The sequence below is a fragment of the Pipistrellus hanaki genome, assembly GCF_964339955.1.
Source record: "Pipistrellus hanaki genome assembly, chromosome: 2".
NCBI classification, from domain to species: Eukaryota; Metazoa; Chordata; class Mammalia; order Chiroptera; family Vespertilionidae; genus Pipistrellus; species Pipistrellus hanaki.
The window spans coordinates 128,629,048-128,640,916 of record NC_140504.1 but is presented as its reverse complement, the minus strand read 5'-3'; the positions used below and the strand labels follow the sequence as shown (position 1 = coordinate 128,640,916).

At 39.6% G+C, this 11,869-nt stretch overlaps 1 long non-coding RNA gene across 3 annotated transcripts in view; it reads left to right on the top strand.

Moving 5' to 3' along the window:
* The window catches only part of LOC311616862, a 26,111-nt gene extending 15,940 nt beyond the window's left edge, over positions 1 to 10,171 (top strand). Inside the window, exons 3-5 of one of the 3 annotated variants that reach the window (XR_014794006.1) lie at positions 3,674 to 3,841; positions 7,341 to 7,503; positions 8,112 to 10,165. This is a non-coding gene — a long non-coding RNA (uncharacterized lncRNA). Of the gene's footprint in view, positions 1 to 3,673; positions 3,842 to 7,340; positions 7,504 to 8,111 lie in introns of all 3 variants that reach the window. The other 2 variants (XR_014794004.1, XR_014794005.1) reach the window with 2 other exon arrangements.
* Positions 10,172 to 11,869: the final 1,698 nt, after the last annotated feature.

The window sequence follows — 11,869 nt, the reverse complement described above, 5'->3', positions numbered from 1 at the left end:
GACTAATAATTGACAGGAATAGGGTGGGGACATGGGGGAACATTTTAGGTGTTAAAATGTTCTTTATTTTGATTGTGGTGGCTGTTACACGATTCTGTTCATTTATCAAAACTCAGAACTGTACATTAGAGGTGAATTTTATTCTATGTATATTGCACCTCAATAAACCTGGCTTAAAAAAAATTGCCATAGTCAGTGTATCTCAGTGGTTAGAGCGTCAAGCCAAGCACCAAAGGAGCATAGGTTCGATTCCCAGTCAAAGGCATGTACCTGGGTTGCAGCCCTAGTCAGGGCATATCCAGAAGGCAAACAAATGATGTGTCTCTCTCACATCAATTTTCCTTTCTCTTTCTCTTTCCCCCTTCCTCCCTCCCCTCTCTCCCTTCTACTCTCTCTAAGTATCAATGGGAAAAAAATATCCTCATGTGAGGATTTTTTAAAAAGACTTAAATGTAAGTTGTGAAACCATAAAAATCCTAGAAGAAAACATAGGCGACAAAATCTCACATAGCAAAATTTTCACCAATACATCTCCTAGGCCAAGAAAAACAAAGGAAAAAAATAAACAAATGGGACTACATCAAAATAAAAAGCTTCTGCACAGCAAAAGAAACCACCATCAAAATGAAAAGAGAACCTACTGTATGGGAGAATATACTTGCCAATGATACATCTGATAAAGGACTAATCTCCAAAATATATAAAATTCTCATAGAACTCAACAAAAGGAAGACAATCTAATTTAAAATATGGGAAAGGACCTAAAAAGATACTTCTCCAAAGAGGACATACAGACATAGGAAAAAATGCTCAACATTACCAATCATGAGAGAAATGCAAATTAAAATCACAATGAGATATCACCACACACCTGTCAGAATGGCTATCATCAATAAATCAACAAACCACAAGTGCTGGGGAAAATGTGGAGAAAAGGGAACACTAGTTCACTGCTGGTGGGAATGCAAACTGGTATAGCCACTGTGAAAAACAGTACGGAGTTTCCTCAAAAAATGGAACTGCTGTGTGATCCCACTTCTGAAAATATATCCTAAAAACCCCAAACTACAAATCTGAAAGAATAAATCATGCCTATGTTCATAGCAGCATTATTTACAATAGCTGAGATTTGAAAACAGCCCAAGTGTCCATCAGTAAATGAGTGGATAAAAAAGTTGTGGTACATTTACATAATGGAATACAATGAAGCTATAAAAAAGGATCTCTTACCCTTTGAGACAGCATGGATGGACCTGGAGACTATTATGCTAAGTGAAATAAGCCAATCAGAAAAAGAAAAATATCACATGATCTCATTTATTTGTGGAATCTAATGAACAACATGAATTGACCAACAAAATAAGACCCCAGGCATAGAAAAGACTGACATATGTCAGGCAGTGGGAGGGAGGAGAAGAGATAAACCAAAGAACTTACATACTTACTAGAGGCCCAATGCACAAAATTTGTGCAAGAACCTTTCTTCCCCCAGCTGCCAGCACTGGTCTCCCTCTGGCACCCAGGACCTGGGCTGCCCTTGCAGCCCTGGCTTCATCTGGAAGGTTGTCCAGAAGGATGGCCAAAAGGATGTCCAATCTAATTAGCACATTACACTTTTATTATTATAGATTACAGGCCCAGTGCACGAATTCGTGCATAGGTGGGATCCAGCCGGTCTGGCCCCAATCGGGGCAGATTGGAGCTGTGTCTTTCAGGAGGAGGAGAAAACAGCAAGAGGTTAGCTGGCCAATCCACCCTGATCAGAGCCCAGTCAGGGCTGGGCTGGCTGGGGGAAGGGGCTGCAGGTGATTGGCCAGTTGGGATGGGGGGTCAATTGGGGGTCAGTGGCCAAGAGTGGGGCGTGGGAAGTTGGCCAGCAGCCCCACCCCCATTGGTGGGGGGGAGGGGCGCCATCAAGGCTGCAGGAGATTGGTTAGCCAGCCCCACCCCCTATTGGGGTAGGGTGGGGTGGGCATTCAGGTGCAGGGCCAGCCAGGGGAGGGGCTGCAGGCCAATTAGGGTGTGAGGGCCCATTGGAAGCGGGGCCTGCCAGGGGGTGGGGCTGTAGGAGGTTGGTTGGCCAGCCCTGTCCCCTATTGAGGTAGGGAGGGCAATCAGGGGCAAGACTGCGGGGGGGTTGGCCAGCCAGCCCCATCCACATAGGGCCAGTTCGCTGGCCGCAGTGAGCATCACAGTGAACAGTTGTCTGATCATTCTGGTTGTTATGACATTCCAGTTGCTGGCTTTTTACATATATAGATATGTACAGCTCATGGACACAGACAATAGTGTGGTGAAGGCCTAGGGGGGTAGGGGCAGGGTGGAATGGGGACATCTGTAATTCTATCAATAATTAAAAATATAGATATATTTTTAAAAATTAATAATAGACAAAATGTTTAATAATACTGAAAATAACAGGTAAAAAAAGCTCTTATAGGCAACTATTACATAATAATACAAATTAAAAGGTGCAATAGTATGAAAATAAATATAGATGAAAAATAGAGAAACTAGACATAGACTTAAAAATATGGGTAATAGTCTATTACTGATTTTTTCTTTTCTTCTTCTCCTTCCCTTCCCTTAACTTGCCTATTCTCCTCCATCTCCGTGCTGTACCTGAAAAATTCAGTGAAAAACCATTAGACCGTGAGAAAGTAGTAATAAAGCTATTCTGGAAATGGACCTGGCAGTTTCTTATAAACTAAACATGCTCTTGTCATATGACACATCAGTTATATTCCTGGACATTTATCCCAGAGAACTGACGATCTGTGTTCACACAAAAACATGTACACACCTGTTCTCAGCACCTTTATTTGTAAGGTACCACACTGGAAATAACCAACATGGCCTTCACTAGGTGAGTGGTTAAATTATGGTACATCCATATGATGGATACTGCTCAGTAGTGGTGCCCACACTTAGCATGTCAGAGCCTGAGGTGAGTGAAGAGGATATCAGTATAGGATAGCACCAGTACCAGCTTGGTGCAAAATATCAGAGCCCAGACAGAGTAAGCCTAGTGTCTGACAAAGAGGAGTGGCTGTAACTGGTATGGTGTAGGGTGTCAGATTCAACGTGGGGTGAGGAGTGTATCTATGACAGCAGGAGTCGTGGAGGACACAATGGGAAATTAGCTACATATAAGATGATTAAGCAAATATGTTAATATATTGAGGAAAACAGGAGCCAAGTTTCTCTCTGTCAAATGAGAGAATTATAAATTGGAAAAGAAAGAAAATAAGAATGAAGCCTGTGGTACTGAATTTGAATCGGAGATATCAGATTTTCTTTTATTAAATAGAAGGAAATATAAGTGAAATAGCATATGTAGGTGTGTACATACATAATGTGTGGGGGGATTATGTGTGTGTATCTAAAGTAGAAAGCGATGTTTAAATCTTAGGATCACACAAGAGTGGATTTAAAGCCTCAAATAATTTCACCCAGAACCCATCTCTCTCCATCTCTTGACTGTCATTCATCTTGACTTCATTTTTATTCTCAGACTCTACAAGGTATCAAGATGGTTGTCATTAGCTTCCAAGCCAATTTCCAAATTCAAATCCAGGAGGAAAAGACATTACTTTCTACTCAATAAAAAAAAAAAATTTTTAAGCCTCATTGCATATCATGGGCTCTGACTGGTCTTGTGCTTACCGTGTAGAATCACGATGGAACAGGGAATGCAGTGCATTGATTTGCTAAGGCTGAGCTACACCCACTTCTGGAGGCCCAGGAGGAATGAGCTCTGTCTAAAGCACCTGGATTGGTTGTGTGGGACAGGATGGTTCCATAGAGGAAAACTGGGCTGCTTTTGCTAGAAGAATGATGAGTGGGTCTGGGGAGCAAAATGGATTTTTACTAGTACTCAGTTCATTCCTTTTGGCAGCTGAACATTCCCACACACCCATTTCCCCATACATATGCCTTAAAACATGTCCAATTCCATATTGAGATGCCATAGGCAACTAAAACACAACCACTTATTCTCCAAATAAAGTAATTCAAAGTCTTATCTAGTTGCAACACTGAAATACATGTCTTAAATTATCTGGGTAATTCCACATAATCTAGCAAAACCCATAATCTAGCACCATAATATGGGCCATAAGAAATAGCTAACACACTCTGAGATTCTGATATTGTTGGACTGTGTTCTCTAACATTCCATTGTTTTGTCAATAAAAGGTCTGAGTCCCAAGATAAAATACAGATAGCCATTTGACCAGCTGTTTTGCACTTCATATTTAAATGATAAAACTCCCTCTCTCTCTCTCTCTCTCTCTCTCTCTCTCTCTCTCTCTCTCTCTCTCTCTCTCTCTCTCTCTCTCTCTCTCTCCTTCCCTCCCTCCCTCCCTCCCTCCCTCCCAATATAGCCAGTATGGAAAGGGAATGAGAGAATCAGATTTCCTAGATAGTCAAATCAACTGGTCATCACACTGTAGCAGCCAGGAAAGTGCAACCATCAGGTCTGCTCTCAAGAAAGAACATGCCACTCAGCTGTGAAGAGTGCAATTAGCCGACAGCCTCCATGAGCAGCCCCTTCAGGACCTACCCCAGCTTGTCAGCTGAGGTCATGCTCTTCCTAGGCAACCCTGCCAGGCAATCATTAAGCATGACTGGCTTATTCACATCTAGCCATTTCTATTCAATGCAGGCTACTGTAACTGTAATGTTTGCTAAGAAGCTGACAATTACACTGACCCAGGCTCTGTATGGTCTGCATTGTCAGCTGAAGCCTTTCCCTCCCCAAACCAACTTGCTCCCCCACTTTATCTTTTACATATATTACTCCCAGAAAGTCTTTTTGGGGGAAAGTGGGGACTAGTGCAATGTGCGTGTTTTTACCCCTGTGGCTTCTTCTGCCACCCCATAATAAACCTTTTGCACTCCTAACTGCATCAGCATCTGCTTCCCGATAGCCTGGAACTGGCACAACATGCTATTCCCAGGATCAAAGTACCTGCGGAACAGAATCAGGAACTAAACTGCAGTTGTGATCTGTCAGTCATCTTCTGCTTTTGTCACCCAGCCTCCAACAACCCTTCTTTAGGGAAGAAACAAGTAGGAAAAACATCCAGTAGTCTCCAATCTTTAGTATACATCATACACTGCTTGGCAGGACTAGCAAGATCCCCAACATTGGCAATGGAACAAATTTCTTAATCAGTCAAAATGGTACCTTTTTCTCCATGGCCACATTTAAGGTGGATGTTGCAGAGGATCTCTTCTTTCTGAGATTACACCTCTTTAGCTACTAATAGTGTGTGGCAAGAGCTTTTGAGGTAAAATAACCATTAGTCTTTGTTTGCCAGACTTGGAGTTTAGCTAGTTCATGCTTCCATGTAATTCTCTGGGCTATTAACCAATGCCAGATGACTAGTTGAGCCTAGAACTGGGACCTACGGGCTTCTGTTTCTTAGCAACAGACTCCGGTGCTCTGTTGTTTTTCAATAACCTTTAGTTTATCGGCCTTCATCTCCACATCTGCCTTGAGTGATTCAAAATTATGTATGGTGCAGGTAGGTGAGGCTAATCGGCTCCAGGCTTGTAGTTCAGCCACATTTTTATAAATGGTAATTGCCCACTTTGTCAGGCAGCAGTACATTAAGAGAGGTGGTTGGATGGGTCTTATGGGATTAAGAGTGTTTTTAAAATATTGATGCCAGCTCTTAGATTTCAGAATTCAGCCACTTTCAACTTAAGCTGGCCTTTTTGGAGCACCATAACATGGGCCATAAGAAATAGCTAATACACTCTGAGATTCTGCTATTGTTGGACTGTGTTCTCTAACATTCCATTGTTTTGTCAATAAAAGGTCTGAGTCCCAAGATACAATACAGATAGCCATTAGACCAGCTGTTTTGCACTTTATATTAAGAGTTAAGAATTACCATCTTAAAAGCCAATTGATGATTCTCAGAACTGATGTTTTCATCTCTCTCTGCCTCACCTTCCCCAGTCTCTAAAATCAATAAAAACGTATATTTTTTTAAAATGGGTAAATAGTGCAAGCTACCAAAAGCTGAGTTTAGCTAGTATGAACTGGTTTTCTAAGGATCCCACCTGACATGTTGAAGCCTTGTATGGTTAACAGGTATTCCTTAGATTATCTCCAAGATGCAGCACTTTATGGGATTTGCCTTAAAATGATTTATTCATTTCTTTTCTACAAATGTTGAAAATGCCTTAAGTCCCAGGTTTTTATTCACAATTCTACCTGGCTTTGTGTTTTGTGCATAGTTACACAAACGAAAAAAATTCATTTTATTTTTCTTATTTAAGACTCCCTCTGTATATTGGAGTTATTGTGTTAATTCTGTAATTCTCCAGGAATATCCTGGGATGGCTCTGTGGCTGATTGGAAAATGGTTGTATCAGTATTTCTCAATCAGGATTCAATGACACACCTGATTCAGAGCCCAAAATATGGAATCACATAGCCCTAGCTTCAGATTCTAGTTATAACTACTTTCTAATTCATTGAATCTGGGTAAGTCCCTTAAACTCCCTAAACTTCAATTTCCTAATTAGAAATTTGAGGTAATATCCCAGATGACTGTTATGGGGATTATAAATGAGATGACATACATATAAGGAAATAGAGGAAATTACATTCTCTTGAATTACTCTTGTGATCTAGTGCATGAATTTAGAAGAAATGCTTTGATTTCTTTCTTGGGGACTAAGACCTTAAGAGTCAAGCTCTGTTATCAAAATATACTGCCCTCTAGGAAGGGTGAATCCTGTTAACTAAAGGCCTTTTGTTTTTCTGACTATTGAGTAGGGTTTGGATATGCAGAGTTTGATGGGTAGCAGCTGAGAGGTGGGGTAGTACTGAGGAAGAAGAATCAGTGAGGTTGGTATTGAGGGGTATCAGCGTGTGCTGGAGCTGGCTCCTGTTGACCCCCAAGAGCTGATGGTTGACATCTCTTCCCAGCTCAGTGCCATCATGCTGGTAGTGCAAAATCAAACATGTGAGAATATTTACTCCACAGTAGTGGGCCCTTCCACCACTGCTGAACATTTACAACCTAGCACTGGATCAAATATCCCTACATGAGAGCAGTGGAGAAAGTTGCTTTGGAATGGGGATATCTAAGGGACTTCCCTCCCCCCCCCCCCAACACTCCCCCGACTTTTCTTTTTATTTTTCTCTTGACATCTTTAGTAAAGTCCCTTTTAATCACTATTATTTTTAATTCAAGTGAATTCTGGAAGGAGATGGAGACAAGGATAAACTGCTATCTAAGTACTGACAAGTGGTAACAGTAATTGTCTTTATTATTATTCATAACAATGACAAATGGTGCCTTTTCTTTCTCATGAAGGTGCCAATGGAGCTGCTTCCCTGAACAGAACATATTTCTTTTCATCTGCTTCATGGCAGGACATGGCTCAGGGCCCTTAATTCTGAGAGGCCATGGCTCTGTTGGCGTCCCACCCATGCAGAGAAGTTCTTCTGAGTAGCAACATGGCAGCTGAAGCCTAGAGGTAGGTATGGCCAAGGGATAAAGAGAAGGGGAGGGGAGGAAGCAGGGGGGAAAGCATCCAGAGCATTCAAAGGCTCCAAGGTTGAAAAAAGGGCCAGTGAACCTGGAATGTATTAACTGGAGAGAGATGAGGGTTAGATGTAGGTGGAGATCAGCTGTGCTAGGCCTTCAATATAGTTAACCATCAAGAGCAGTTGATTGGCCTCAAGGAAATTGTCAGGGATTACAATGTCAAACTTCATGATGCTCAACATTGACGAAAGCTTGGCTGACAGATACAATATTAATATAGGATTGCCTAAAGGACATGGAATGCATGGTTGTCTCTAAAAATCTGTGCATTAAGACAGATGAGCTGAGCGCTAGACTACACTGGGGAAGATACTATGACTTAATGCCACAAGGCAATATTTAAAGGACATGAGGCAGCCAGTATCCAAGATCACTCCAATGACACTCACCTTTATCTATTGAATCCAGCTGACCTGTATTGAATCCAGCTGACCTGTATAAGCAATAGGATATGGCAGTGTGTGATTTCTGAGTCTAGGAGCTAAAAGATATGATAGCTTTGTCTTTTTCGTTCTTGGATCATTCACTCTGGGGAAGTCAGCAGCCATATCATGGGGAAACTCAAGCAGCCCTATGAAGATGTCCACATGAGAAGGAACTCAGGCCTCTGCCAACAGCCAGCACCAGTGTGCCAGCCATGAGAGTGAGCCAACTTGCAGTGAATTCTCCAGTGCCACTCAAGCCTTTGATGACTACCGGCCAGGCTGATGTCTTATCACAAACTCATGAGACACCTTAAGCCAGAATCTCCTACATAAGCTACCCCTGAATTCCTGATCACAGAAACCATATGATATAAGAAATATTTATTGTTGTTTCAAGCATGTAAGTTTTATTTTGTTTTATACAGCAATAGATTAAAGCAGGCATTATAAAAAACAACAATAACATTATAGCTACAATAGCACTGTTTATTGAGTATTGTTTGTGAGTTATGGCAAGTTACTTTGACTTGCTACACCAGAATATCCTTATCTGTTAAAAAAGACTAATTAGTAATATCCATTTTTTCAGAATGTTTATAGCATTAACTGGATTAATAGATGTAGATATTTTTAAAGAAAAAAGGGAATCATAGCGCATAGTAGAAACTCAATTAATATATTCCATCATTATTAATATTTGCTGTTATTATTCTCACTATTCTTTTTCATTTTAATTTTAACCAATTTGCTTCTCCTCCTGATTTTCAAAATTAATTAGTAACAAAATGATCTAGACAATCAAACCATCAGAAACCTAGACATTATCCTTGACTGATTGTATTCTCATTCTTTACATCAAATCAATCATTATGTTCTAATGATTATATCTACTAAATACTTTTATACTAGTTTCTTTAAAAGATTTTTTAAAATTACTTATTAATTTTAGAGAGAGGAGAAAAAGGAGAGGGAGAAATATTGATTTGTTGTTCCACTGTTGTATATATGTATTGGTTGCTTCTTTTATGTGCCCTGACTGGGGATGAAACCTACAACCTTGGCATATTGGGACAATACTCTACCCAATGGAGCTACCCAGCCAGGGCCTCATACTATTTTCTTTATTCCTACTCCCACTGCCTTAAGTCAAGCTTCTATCAATTCCCATCTGGACTATTAAACAAATTTCTAAATTGTTTCTGCCTCTAATCTTATTCCACTTGAAGCTGTTTTTCACACTGCAGTGACTTGTCTACAAAACAAATATGATAAAGTCATCCCCTGGTGAAAACCTTCCACTGGCTCTCTGACAGCTTTATAAAGTACAGTCTCCTTAGAAGGACCAATAAGGCCTGTCAGGATCTGGCCATTGCCTGGCTCTCCTCTTATTAACACTGTGTATCAAGTCTTAATTCTCTTATTTGTTGTATATGGTGCCTCTCTTTCATAGTATTGATTTTCTTTAGGTGTTTGATGGTCCTTGCTTTGTTTCATTTTTTCTTTTTCTTTCTTGTTAATATTTGCTGTGTGGGTCTAGATTAAACAGCTTATTTTCAGGTGCAAAGTAAGACTGGTCATCTATCAGTGGGTTCCAGTTTTAATCACAAAAAAATATTTCTGATGATTGCAGGTGAGAGCTGGATCAAGGTGAATAGTAGGGCCATTCGTACTCTGAGACTGAAGATAAAACACTCTGCACAAAAATAAATTATTAAAGAACACACAGGTGCCTTTCCCACTCAGAACAGGCACTCTGTCCTGGTATAGCAAGATCTGCATCCCTAAACTTCTTTGGTGCTAACACTTGTCAAGGCCCAGAGAAACACTTTCCTCATCTCGTGTCCATGACTTAGAAACAAACAAACAAAGGCAATCCTGTGCAAATGACATGAAGGTTTGAAAATTGTGCCCTGTCAATTTCAGAAATAGGTATTGTTTCAGCAGGGAGGATTTGAGAGGCAGACACATTAAAGAAAGAGAAAATATAAATTAATTATTGTGCCAAATTCTTTCTCTCAATGAATGCAATAGTTTCTTGCATAATGAAGGATTCTTTTCTAAGAGAGCTGAGCATCTATTTCTTGCTTGCCTTTGTGGATCTGGAGACTCCCTGGAATTAGCTCACTGTTTGAAACAACTGTATATGACAGCTGAATAAAATTTTGCAATATCAAATAATTCATGTTAATCTTAAATTTACACATAACTTATATGTAGCATAATGCTAATTCTAAAGGCAACTGGACAGACAATTAAAATTGAATTTATGACTAGCTTTTAGTGTATTTTAAAATTAATAACATTTAAATAAAATTTTTCAAAATTAAATTTACATTTTCTCTTTAAAAATTCAATAATTATTAACTTTAATTTGTAGTTTTTTAATTTACATTTAATAATTTTAAATATTTTAGAATAAAATAACACTTAAAAACTTATATGAAAAATGATTTTCACATTTAATTTCGATTTCCCAGGAATTCCTCAACTCTTTTATCTACTATCCACAGCCCTTCTAAATGTATGGTGTCATTATGAATTACTGCTTTTAAAATATCTTTCCTGATATACCACTAGGTGTATGCACAGGAAGGGAAATCATTATTTGTCTTTAGCATGTCATCTTAATCCCAATACATCTACTGACATTTTTAATCTAATTGCCTGGCACTTCTGCACTTTAGAGATACCAGAATGCTTAAGTGCTCTAAACACTGCCTTGTGTTTTCTCATTCTCATGCAAATATTCTTCCCACCTTCATTCACCTGGAAAACTCTTATTTAACCTTCAAAAATCAACCCAAGCATTCTTTATCCAAGAAAGAACTAACCAATTAAATAAATAACATTCTGAGACATCTCAGTTTGGGTTAAGTTCCCCTCCGCTAACATGTGTTTACAGTCTATCTCTGAGATTTTCAGTTAAGTATTTGGATAGCATACTACAAAATTACTCATTGTTATCTGAAATTCAAGTTTAACCAGGCATCCTGTTTTTATTTTCTAAATCTGGCCACACTAAATATCTCCTTACTGGCTATACTCTATAAATTATATCTTCTTCTTTTTTTTTTTTTTTTTTTTAAATATATTTTATTGATTTTTCACAGAGAGGAAGAGAGAGGGATAGAGAGTTAGAAACATCGATGAGAGAGAAACATCGACCAGCTGCTTCTTGCACACCCCCTACTGGGGACGTGCTCGCAACCAAGGTACATGCCCTTGACCGGAATCGAACCCGGGACCTTTCAGTCCGCAGGCCGACGCTCTATCCACTGAGCCAAACCGGTCCCGGCTATAAATTATATCTTCTTATGTGGGCAACCCTCCCTTGGGTAATGGAAGTTCCTTGAAGGAAGGGACCATGTCTTTTGAGGGGGGAGTTGGGGTAATAGAACGGGAAACATCTTTTTTTTATCTCTGTATTCCTAGCAGCTGACAAAATGTCTGACATGCTAGGTTATATTAGTTAGGATCTTTTGGTTGCAAGTAATACAAACAAAACTCAAGCCCAATTAAACAATGGATAATTTATTATAAGGAGAATTCCAGGGCAAGAATGCAGCTAGCTTCAGAAGCATGTGGAACTCACTGCTCTCTTTGTTTCTCATCTCTGCTTCTCAATCCCTGGGTTTCCTTTTTCTCTCATTGCCATAGCTTTCTCGGCTCCTCAGTTCATATGAAAAATGAATGCACAACACTCCTAAATGGTTAATTTTCTCCAATCAAGATAAAGACATGAGTTTCTCCCAAGCCCAATTCAAATTCATGGAAAGACTGTGTTCAACCAGCTGAGTTTAGGAAATGAGAATCATGTAATAGCAGAGGGTCTACCTGTGACTCTATGGTTTGGTAGTGGGAAATGAAGGA